Raw genomic sequence first — 10528 nt, 5'->3', positions numbered from 1 at the left:
GCTTTTAAGACCCCAGATGCTATATCTTTTGATAGCCGGGCACCATCAGCTTTCTTCACCACATTTGCTTATTCACCTGCTTTGTCTTCAGCGGTTGTTGATTGACCTTTTATATCCAAATTTTCCACCATTTTCTAAAAAGGATTACCATAAAGGCCACAATTTTCATAATAACTGATCCATAATAACTAATGTTTTAGCTACACAGTAATATATTGGAAAATACTGTTCACTTCTGAAAGATCATAAGGAGACTATCCTTTGGGGTCAAATTAAAAACTTAAAGCTATCATTTAATGAATTCAAAATGTGCATAACTAACCAGAATAGAAAATGACACTGGAAAGCAGCAATGTGATAAGATTTGCTAGTCATTTCATGTATATTTTCAATTACCAAGTATATTTTGCTAATGTGCTGAAGGTGTTAATCCTACAAGATGGGATCCATATTGTGTTATAAGAAACAGCCATTTAGAAACATGTTTCTTTGTATATTCTTGTTTTATTTTACTTAAGAACTATGTTTATAATCTATAATGACTTAATGATTAAAAACATTTACTCATACTTTTAAGTGATTTTAAAAATTATAGCTTATAAAGTAGAATTTTGCTGGATTTAACATATATATGTCTTGTACATCATATTTTCACTTATTTATAATTATTGATACATCCAAGAATTCAAATTCACCTAAATACTAGGACCAATTGTAAACACGAAATAGCTAAATATCATCTCATATTTGATCTTCATATTTTTTTAGATAGTAGTGTAATCATTTAGTAACAAATGTTGTTGAACATCAAGCAGAAGAAAAAGTTCTACTTTTACAAATCCTTTCCCTCCCTTTTTCATGATATGTACAAGACATAACTTAAGATAAAACATTACTTCAGAAAATATAATTTTGAAAGTTTAATTTTCCTCATTTTATTTCTTGCAGACACTTCATAAACTGAGACAAAGTTAGAAGGGGAGAATCTAATATTTAAAATCCAATGAGAGTTTGATTCATAATAGAGGTATTGGAGTTCAAATTACAATTGCACCACCTTCAAGAGAAGTGATACAGAGACATGTATCTGTAAGTCACTTCTAAAAGTTACAGTCACTCTGAGAAGTTAGGATTAGGCTCTTATCAAAATGCCTAACTGACTTAAATTGGTGAATGCACCATACATAAAGTTTGTAGACTTGAAACTCTCTTTTTAAACTTGAAATCCATTGTGACTTATTTTAGGGCCACTGAATCTTTAATTATGCTCCTTGGTGTTACAAATTGTTTTTACTCCTCTACTAATCTAAAGGTTGACAGTTCAAACCCATCCGATAGAACCACAGAAGGAAAACCTGGTGATTTACTTCCGTGAAGATTACTGCCAAGAACTCCCCATGGAGCCGATCTGTTTGTAACACATGGGTCTATTCGTCGCACATGGGTTGCCATGAGGTGGAATTCATTTTTTTGTTCTCAAGTCCTTACTATAGAGTCTTCTTAAATCTAGTATGAAGGGAAAGAATAACATATTAGTTCAAAATATGAAGCTAAACAGTCTGAGTTCAGATTATGACCCTAACAAAATTGTGACCTCCTCTGGGTCAGAGTTAATCCTCTGTGGATAGCAAACACGAAAGGGAAGCAGGCCCCTTACAGGTTTGCTGTGAGGACATAGACAAGTACTCAGAGAAAGCCTGGCATTTAATTAATGCTCAGTAAAAGTGAACTATTATTATTATTATTATGACTCAAAGTCATATGAAATACACCGAGCTCCTAAAAAATGAAATAGGAAAGTCTAAATGAACACTCCGTGCTATGAGTATTTCCTATTTAAAATATCTATCATCAAATTATCAGTAGTTAGCTTCAAGTAGTACCAAAGTGTTAGATAAGCAAGTCGATAAACAAAGTAGACAAACAAGATAAAGAATTGGGAGGAAATTTAGTTATGTTTTCTGATATTCCTACAATAGTGAATTCCACTATTATTCTCTACTCCATGAGATTGCCTGGCCAGACATTTGAATGTTGGATTATCATCTTTTCTGCTCTGCATTTCAACAAAGTAATTAAAGTAGTTATTAATTGAGCATACGACTAAGCTGAGACAGGAAGGCCAGTAAGGAGTTAGTCAGCCATTGCACCCATTTAAAAATTACATTGTGACCCCTTCATTTTCTAGGCAAGGTAGGTTCTTTCACACATGGAGGAGTGGATGAGCATATTCCGTGAGACCAGCAATGGTCTGGGCCAGGTTCTGAGCAACTTTGGAATGTATATTTAGGGAAAACCTCAAAGGAAAATTTAGGATTTCAACCTCTGCAAAATACATTTTCCAGATTCTTTATTTTAAAAATAAGTTATGACTTCCCTAAAAAAATAAATACATAAATTATGAACAGTTTAATCTTGAGTGATCCTATACATTAATATATGTATTAGTCACACAGACTATCTGATGAACTTCAAATAGATTTATAAGAGAAGGAATTTCCACGAGTGTGTATGTTGCATCCAGAGCACATGACTAGGTTCACACTTGCCTGAAGCTGAATATAGACAAATCATAACCCCTATTAAATCTCTAGTGAAGTAAAACTCTACTGCCATGGAGTCCATCCAAGCACATGGCCACTCTATAGTGCGGTCAGGATGGTAGAAAACTGGCTGTCCACACAGACCCGGGTTTTGGATAACTTAAAGAACTGTTATAAAGTATCCAATACTAGGCTAGAATTTTACATGTTACTATTTAAAATATCTTAGTAAAAATGGCAATTTAGATCTCATCAACCTGTGTCGTTGAATCCATGTTGATTCATAGCAACTCTACATGGCAGCACAGGGTAAAACTGCCACTGAAGGTTTTCAAGGTGGCAGTCGTCCCAAAGCCCTGGTGGTACAGTGGTTACATGGGGACTGTGGTCCCCATGATTGGTAGTTTGAAACCAGCAGCTCAGAGGAAGAAAGATGGAGATTTCTGCTCCCGTAAACAGCGATACTCTCAGAAACCCACAGTGTCGCTGTGAGTCCGCATTGATCCCATAGCAGTGAGTTTGTTGTCGTTTGTTTTCAATCTTTACTGAAGCAGACTGTCACACCATCTCCCATAACTCAGGTGCAGATCTTTTGATTAGAAGCCAAGCACTTAACCACTGTGCCACTGGGGCTTATTAATTAGTACAGGTAACATATTTGTGTGAAGTACTTGATGTTCTCCTGTGCGTGAGAAAAGGTGAGTGACAGTGAACTAGCCAGTTTGGGGAAGTGCTGCTGCTGTTAGGTGCCATTGGGTTGGTTCTGCGTCATAACGACCTTGTGGGCATCAGGTCCTGTGCCATCCTCACAATTGTTTTCAGACTTTTAAAACTTGAGCCTATTTATGCAGCTACTGAGCCAATCCATCTCCTTGAGGTCTTTTCCTCTTTCACAGCCTCTCTCCTTTACCAAACTCGATGCCCTTCCACAGGGCCTGGTATGTAACATGGTGTCTCACCATCTTTGCCACAAAGGAAAATACTAGGGTGATTTTAATGCTTTTGTTCTAATAGACGAAGGACATTGCCAGCAATTTAAAAACATCTGTCATAGAGAAGCAGAGAACATCTTGATTTAGTTGATAGCTGGGGGCTCCCAAAAGGAGAATTGACAAATGCATTCTTATGCAGGCCTCGTGTAGCCTTTGAGGAAAATAAGGATAGGCTAAACAATTCACATCATAATTTTAGTATTGCATCAAGACTTTATTTTATAATGGGTTCTTTTCAAGATTCAAAATATGGTAGCTAAACTTATTTCGCATAGCTATGAGTTGAAGTGTTTTGTTTGTTTGTTTTTGTTAAAGAATACATATACTTGGAATAATATCATGTTCATATGATACAGCTGTTTTAGAAGTAAAACCTGGCTGGGCCAAGCTATGGAATTTTCAATTGTCTCATAGGCATGGGAAATTTGAACAACAGATAGATAGGTGATATAGATATATAGATATAGACTCAATGTAAATATACCCTGTTTCCCTGAAAGTAAGACATCCCTCGAAACTAATACCTATTTACAGATTTGCCGCTCACTGAAATATAAGGCATTCCCCTGAAAATAAGACCTCCCTGAAAATAAGGCCCCCCCAAAGCTACCGTAACTCTGGACTCTGGACTGTAGTGATGGACACTGCCACACAGCTCACTGTTGCTGCAGCACAGCCAGAGCAGACAGGAAGTGCGAGGTCTCTTTGAATAAAACAATAAAGCAATAAACAATAAATGCATACCGTATTCTTCTTCATGGAAAAATAAGACATCCATTGAAAATAAGACCTAGCACATCTTTGGGAGCAAAAATTAATACAAGACATTGTCTTATTTTCGGGGAAACAGGGTATATAGATAACCGAGTCAATTTTGACTCATAGCCCTATAGGATGGGCTCAGACTACTCCTGTGCATTTCCTAGACTGGAACTCTTTATAAGAAAACCTGTGTGGTGGCTGGTGAATTCTAATTCTGACCATGAAGTTAGCAGCCCAGTGTGTAACCACAGAGAATGGATACCATCGAATCATAGTGTTGACAGTGAATACAAAGGGCTTCAAATAGTTCAGAGAAAAATGGAATGAAAATTTAATGGAAATTTTTATGGATTATTGAAATTCCCTTGTTATTGAATATCCCATGAACTTCTAGAAGAATGAACTGATTTGTATTGGAAGAAATAAACCCAGAGGAATACTCTTTAAATTAGAGGAGGGCAAAATTCCTCTCAACTGTTCTGCATGTGTTATCTGAAGAAGCCAGTCTCGGGATAAGAGAATCACACATGGTGAAACAGAGGGTCAGGAGAAATGGAGAATATTCCCTACAACACGTGTGGATGCAGTACTGGAACAAAGGGCTCAAGATTGTTATAGATTGTGAAGGTGGTGTATGGCCAGATGGTATTTTGTTGTATTATACATAGCAGCTCTGTGAGTTAGAACTGAAGCGAAGGCCCCTACCAACAACAACATGATTGTTTTAACAACATGTAACACGTTTAACTTGAAGTTTTGTTAAAAAAAACAACCACGCAATACACACACAATAAATTCCATGGTACTCTCCAAAAACATCCTTATTTTTCCACCACTTTAAAAAGACTTGTGGAACAGCTTCATCCAATGCAATTCCCCATTTGATTTTCTGACTGCTGCTTCCATGAGCATTGATTGTGGATCCAAGACAGAAAAATAAATCCTTGACACTTCCCACTTTCCTCTATTTGTCATGATGTTGCCTGTTGGTCAAGTTGTGAGAGTTTGGGAGTTCCTTACATTGAGTTGTAATTCATTCTGGAGGCTGAAATCTTTGAAATTCATGTGGAAGTATTTCAAGTCTTCTTCACTTTCAGCAAGCAAGGTTGTATCATCTATATAGAGCAGGTTTTTGGTTTTTTTTAACATTTTATTAGGGGCTCATACAACTGTTATCGCAATCCATACACACATCAATTGTGTAAAGCGCATTTGTACATCATTCTCAAAACATTTCCTCTCCACTTAAATCCCCGACATTAGGTCCTCATTTTTTCCCTCCCCCCCCTCCCTCATGAGCCCTTGATAGTTTATAAATTGGTATTTTTATAAGCCTTCCTGCAATCTTGATGCCACATTCTTCTTTATATAATCTAGCTTCTCTATTTGCTCAGTATGTGTTTTCAATAAGTATGATGGCAAAATACAACCCTGACACCCACCTTTCCTGATTTTAAACTGTGCGGTATTCTCTTGCTCTGTTCCTTCAACTGCCTCTTTCTTCATCCTTGTACAGGCTCTGTACAAGGATAATGAAGGGGGGACAATGGGGACAATGAAGTGTTCTGGAATTCCCATTCTTCTCAAGACTATCCAGGATTTGTTATGAGCCACACAGTCAGGTGTCTTTGCCTGGGCAATGAAAAACAAGTAAACATCTTTCTGGTAGTCTCTGCTTTCAGCCAATAACCATCTGACTTCAGCAAGGTTATTTTGAGGACTACCGTACACCTGACCTCAAACGTGGTATTTTTCAGTTGCCTCATATGCCTATGAAAATTGGATACTGAATTAGGAAGGCTGAAGAAAAATCAATACATTTTAAATATGGGGTTGAGGGAGAATATTTAAAGTACCGCGGAGTGCTGAAAAAGCAAACGGATCTGTCTTGGCGGAAAGACAGCCTGAATTCTCCTTAGAGGCAAGGATGGAGAGATTGTCTCACATGTTTTGGAGATGGTAGCAGAAGAGACCAATCTCTGGGGAAGGCTCTAATGCTTGGTCCAGTGAAGGGGCAGTGAAAAGAGGAAGACACTAAATGAGACAGAGCAACACCGTGGCTGCAGCGGTGAGCTCACACATAAAGACAATCCTGAGGATGGCGCTGGACCGGGTGGTACTTCATTCTGCTGTGCACTAAAACAACCCAGCGTCACCTAGCAACAAGATCCAAACATATCGTAGTGATGGTGATGTAGTGACTAAGAAGTCAGGTGATAGTCAAAAGATTTGAATCCACCAGTCACTTCACTCAGTGGGAGAAAAATGTAGCATTTGCTTGAATAAAGATCTGCAGTTTTTGAAATCCTACAAAGCAGTTTGTAGGATTACCATGATTCAAAAAAGACTGACTAAAATGGGTTTGAGTTTAGTATCAAAATACATTAGATAGTTTGTATCATTTTTGTGGTAGTTACACAATTTCAGGCTTGATAAATAAGAATGAAGGGGTGGAGTCTAGCCTGTCAATTGGATCACACCCTGGTGATCCTTCCTTGTGGTTGTGACCTTCTCATGAGGATTCTGGGAGTTCCTCTCTTCCTCTCTGGAGGCTGGACACACTCTCAACACTTTCCTGTTGATAAGCCACATGGAGCCACCCTGATGGTAGCGAGGGCTCTGGACCTGGAGGAGCCACATGGAGACCTGAACCAGGGCTGAGATGCTAACACCACCACTGGATCTACCATGGGTCTGTGATCTTCCTGCATTTGGGATCATTGCATGTGCTGCCTCAGTCTAACGAGGAATTTATGGACAAGTATCAGACATATAGACTAATATTGGACTTGTAGATTGGGTTGGGATGTTTTCTCAATATTTAATTGCTCTTTGATATAAAGCTCTCTTTCTCACACACATGAGTGACACTGCCTTTGTTTCTCTAGTTAACCCAGTCTGAAACAGTGCGATTGTCATTGGGTTTCTTACTGTTATTAAATACTCACCATGAGTCAGCATCGAATTGATGTTCATGGTTTTGAATTTTGGATTTGATGGCAGATTTAACTTGGTTGCAAACTCTTTGACTGTATGTACTCCTGTGATGAGAAGGAGTCTGTCCCTTCCGTTGAATCTGGGTGAGTGCTGCGACTTCTTTGACCAATAACATATGACTAACATGATTCAATGCCCAGTTCTGGAGTCAGACAATAATGGCCTGGAAGCTTCTACTTTCTGTCTCATGGAATGTCCTATTGGCTTTGAATCAAACATAAGAAGACTGACTTCTCTGAAATGACTGTGGGGGGACCGTAGTCAGATGGACCACTTTGGGTGTCACCCATACTCAGATCATGCTCAGCTATGCTCAGCCTTATATCGATCTTCACCAAGATGCATATATGTAAGTGAAGTTACCAGACCTTACTATACATTACTGAAGACCAGTGGCCTAAACAAAAACATTGTGGAACAGAGTAAACCAGATTTAAAAAAAAAATTAAAGATAATTTTTAAATATCTTCCACTGCTTTTTGTAAATTCTTATTTTCCATATGAGTCAAATAAAATAATGTCTGCAAATGTCTGCTGTATAGAACTAAGAAATACACTGTAGCCTCATGTGATAAATAGAATGGGAATCTGTGATTTGCATCTAATTTACTGGCAGCTTTGGCTCCTCCTCAATTTCAAAGTCATAATAATCTTTTTCAAAGAATGCATACATAAAACAGAACGAAATTTGGACTAGATGTAAATGTAATCTCCTTAGGGAAGCCTTCCCTAACCAACCTGTTCAAAACATCACCTGCTACATTGTTCTTCCCTTCATTAAACTTCATAAACTTAACACCATTTAAAGCACACAAAGTAGGTGCTGTGTGCCTCTCCCTCCTGAAAGCACTTTCCTGAGTCAAATTACTCTGTGATGTTGACTGTAGAGTGTGGAAACAGAACCTGGAGGAAAGTGTAAGCAGCCTAATCTCTGCACACATGACAATAGGCTTGGAAGACCAGAGCTAATGTTAAAGGAGACTCCTCCCCAGTCCGGATATAGATAACTTGGAAAATACACATCTCCAGAGAGAACTTTCTCCATTACTGCCCTCCATTACGATGCTAATGTAAACTGTCTCTTGCCTGGCTCCTCGCTAAGATGAGCAGTCTGGCTCCATTTGTCCCTGTGGGGCTGGATCCCACAGTATAGATGAGGGACTGAGGCATAGTAGTAGCTTTACCAAATATTAGCTGAAGATGTAAAAACCTTACCTTTAGATATTATAACCCCCAAATTATGTATTTTTCTTTTGCAAGCCAATTCATCCCAATATTCTAAAAGAGAAATAATATTCTGATAGTGCCTAAGATTAAAAAGTTAATTTTTTTCAAGAAAAATATTAAATAAGCATTTATTAATACTTCCTTGTGGGTGATTACTATAAATATTTACTTGGTATTCACTAATGTACATTTTAAAAAACAAATCCAATTTTAAATATTGTATTAAAACTTGAAGAACAGTACTCACTGGAATTAATAATCAACTAAAATTTCCTCTGTATTCCGTTGAATTGTGCTTAAATTACATGACGGTAAACTGTGTATGAAAAACTAGATCCCATATTTCATGTGTTAATCTGTACAATTCATGCCTATGAGGGTCTCAAGATATTTATTTTAATGCATGCAGGTTTCCAATGTCATTAAAAGACGATATTTAAAATATTGTCTTATTTTAAAATTTAAAAAATCTAAGAGGGATTTTATATAAAAGTGAAATTAACTTTTAAAATGCAAAATATGCAGTGGTTCCCTATTTCATTTAATGAATACTCTATTATCAATCTATTCATAAAATCTCAGTGTGGTACCATTGCTCTGTTATGTAGAGTGAGTTGAGTTATTTTGTATATTTATCCTTTGTTCTTCTACCTATTTTTCTTTCCCATGTTTCCATTACAAGAGGGAGTTAAGAAAATAAAAGAAGAAGCCAACTGAGAAAGGCCACATAGAGACTTGAGGCATCAGGAGAAGGAGAAAGGAGCACAAATCTTCCAGGCATGTTGCTTGCATGGTTAACAATATATTTCACTTTAAAATTCAGTTAAACTAAACGAGAAGCTACATCATTATTTTTCTGAATTAATTTCGCTTTCTCTTGCAACAATGAGTGTTCTTCTTGTCAACCATTCTCATCATAGAGAGTAAACAACCAACTACCGCAGCAACATATATTATTAAGATTCTTCTTTTTTTAGGCCAGCTGTCCCTGCAATTATATTTACAAGTACAGTTCTACATAGCTCCTCTCAGTTGAACAGAATAATGTAATTTTACTGAATGACTCTGCAGAAGGCCTAATTATTTCTTGAAGCAGGGCTCCTGATGTTATTTTGCATTTAATTCATGACCACATGCTGAAGGTTATTATCTATGCAACAGCCAGTTGAAATATTTTCTCAAAAAGTATTCCTATACTTTTTAACCTGTGACTTTTAAAAACAATTATATTTTACTTTGCTTCTCAAACATACCTGAATGAATAAAATATAACATAGAAATAATTCATATGTCCAAGATATATTGCATTGTTATTTCAGGCTATTCTTTAGTAACAATTTTTATTGTAAATTGGTAGATCTTTATATTTCTAATCATTAGCTTTGCCTTCAACAGGTAAAACTACTGATCAACCCCTCCCCCTGTCTCTCCCCCCGCCCTTTGGCTGCCCCTTGATTTTTCTTTTCTCTCTTGTGGATGCTATCTTCTTTTTCCCACAAGTTAGCATCCTCAGACAGGGGAGCCCAGCAGACAGCAAATGGCAGTTCATGTGCCACATGCAGCTTTTCTACTAGGTACATGTGGCACTGAAGTAAAATTGAAAAAACAAAAAAAAAGGATATTATTCAGATAATGATTTCATTTGTTTGTAAAAATATATGTATGGCTCTCAAATAATTAACTTGTTGTGAGAAACAGGCTTGGCTCTTCCATCTCAAAAGGTGGCTAACCCTTGGCTAGCTCATTGCTTTATCTTCCCTCCATTGCCTGATCCCCCTTGGCTATCTCCAAAGTCTGTTCTCTTTAACCTAAAATTTTTAAATCATGATTTGTTTGAATCTTTTATAATAGTCATCTCATATATTTTTTTTCCTTTTGTGATTGGCTAATTCACTTAGTGTAATGTTCTCAACCACCAATGAGTGAGGTTCGGCAGAGTTTGGGCATTGCTTTTAAATCAAGCATAATTTCCTCTTATGTGTCTGTATCAGAATTTCTATATGCATT

The sequence above is a fragment of the Echinops telfairi genome, unplaced genomic scaffold (genome assembly GCF_000313985.2).
Source record: "Echinops telfairi isolate 266 unplaced genomic scaffold, ASM31398v2 ScPeMD7_6;HRSCAF=24_1, whole genome shotgun sequence".
Taxonomy (NCBI): Eukaryota; Metazoa; Chordata; class Mammalia; order Afrosoricida; family Tenrecidae; genus Echinops; species Echinops telfairi.
The sequence above is the reverse complement of the archived record's forward strand: the minus strand, read 5'-3'. Positions refer to the sequence as shown.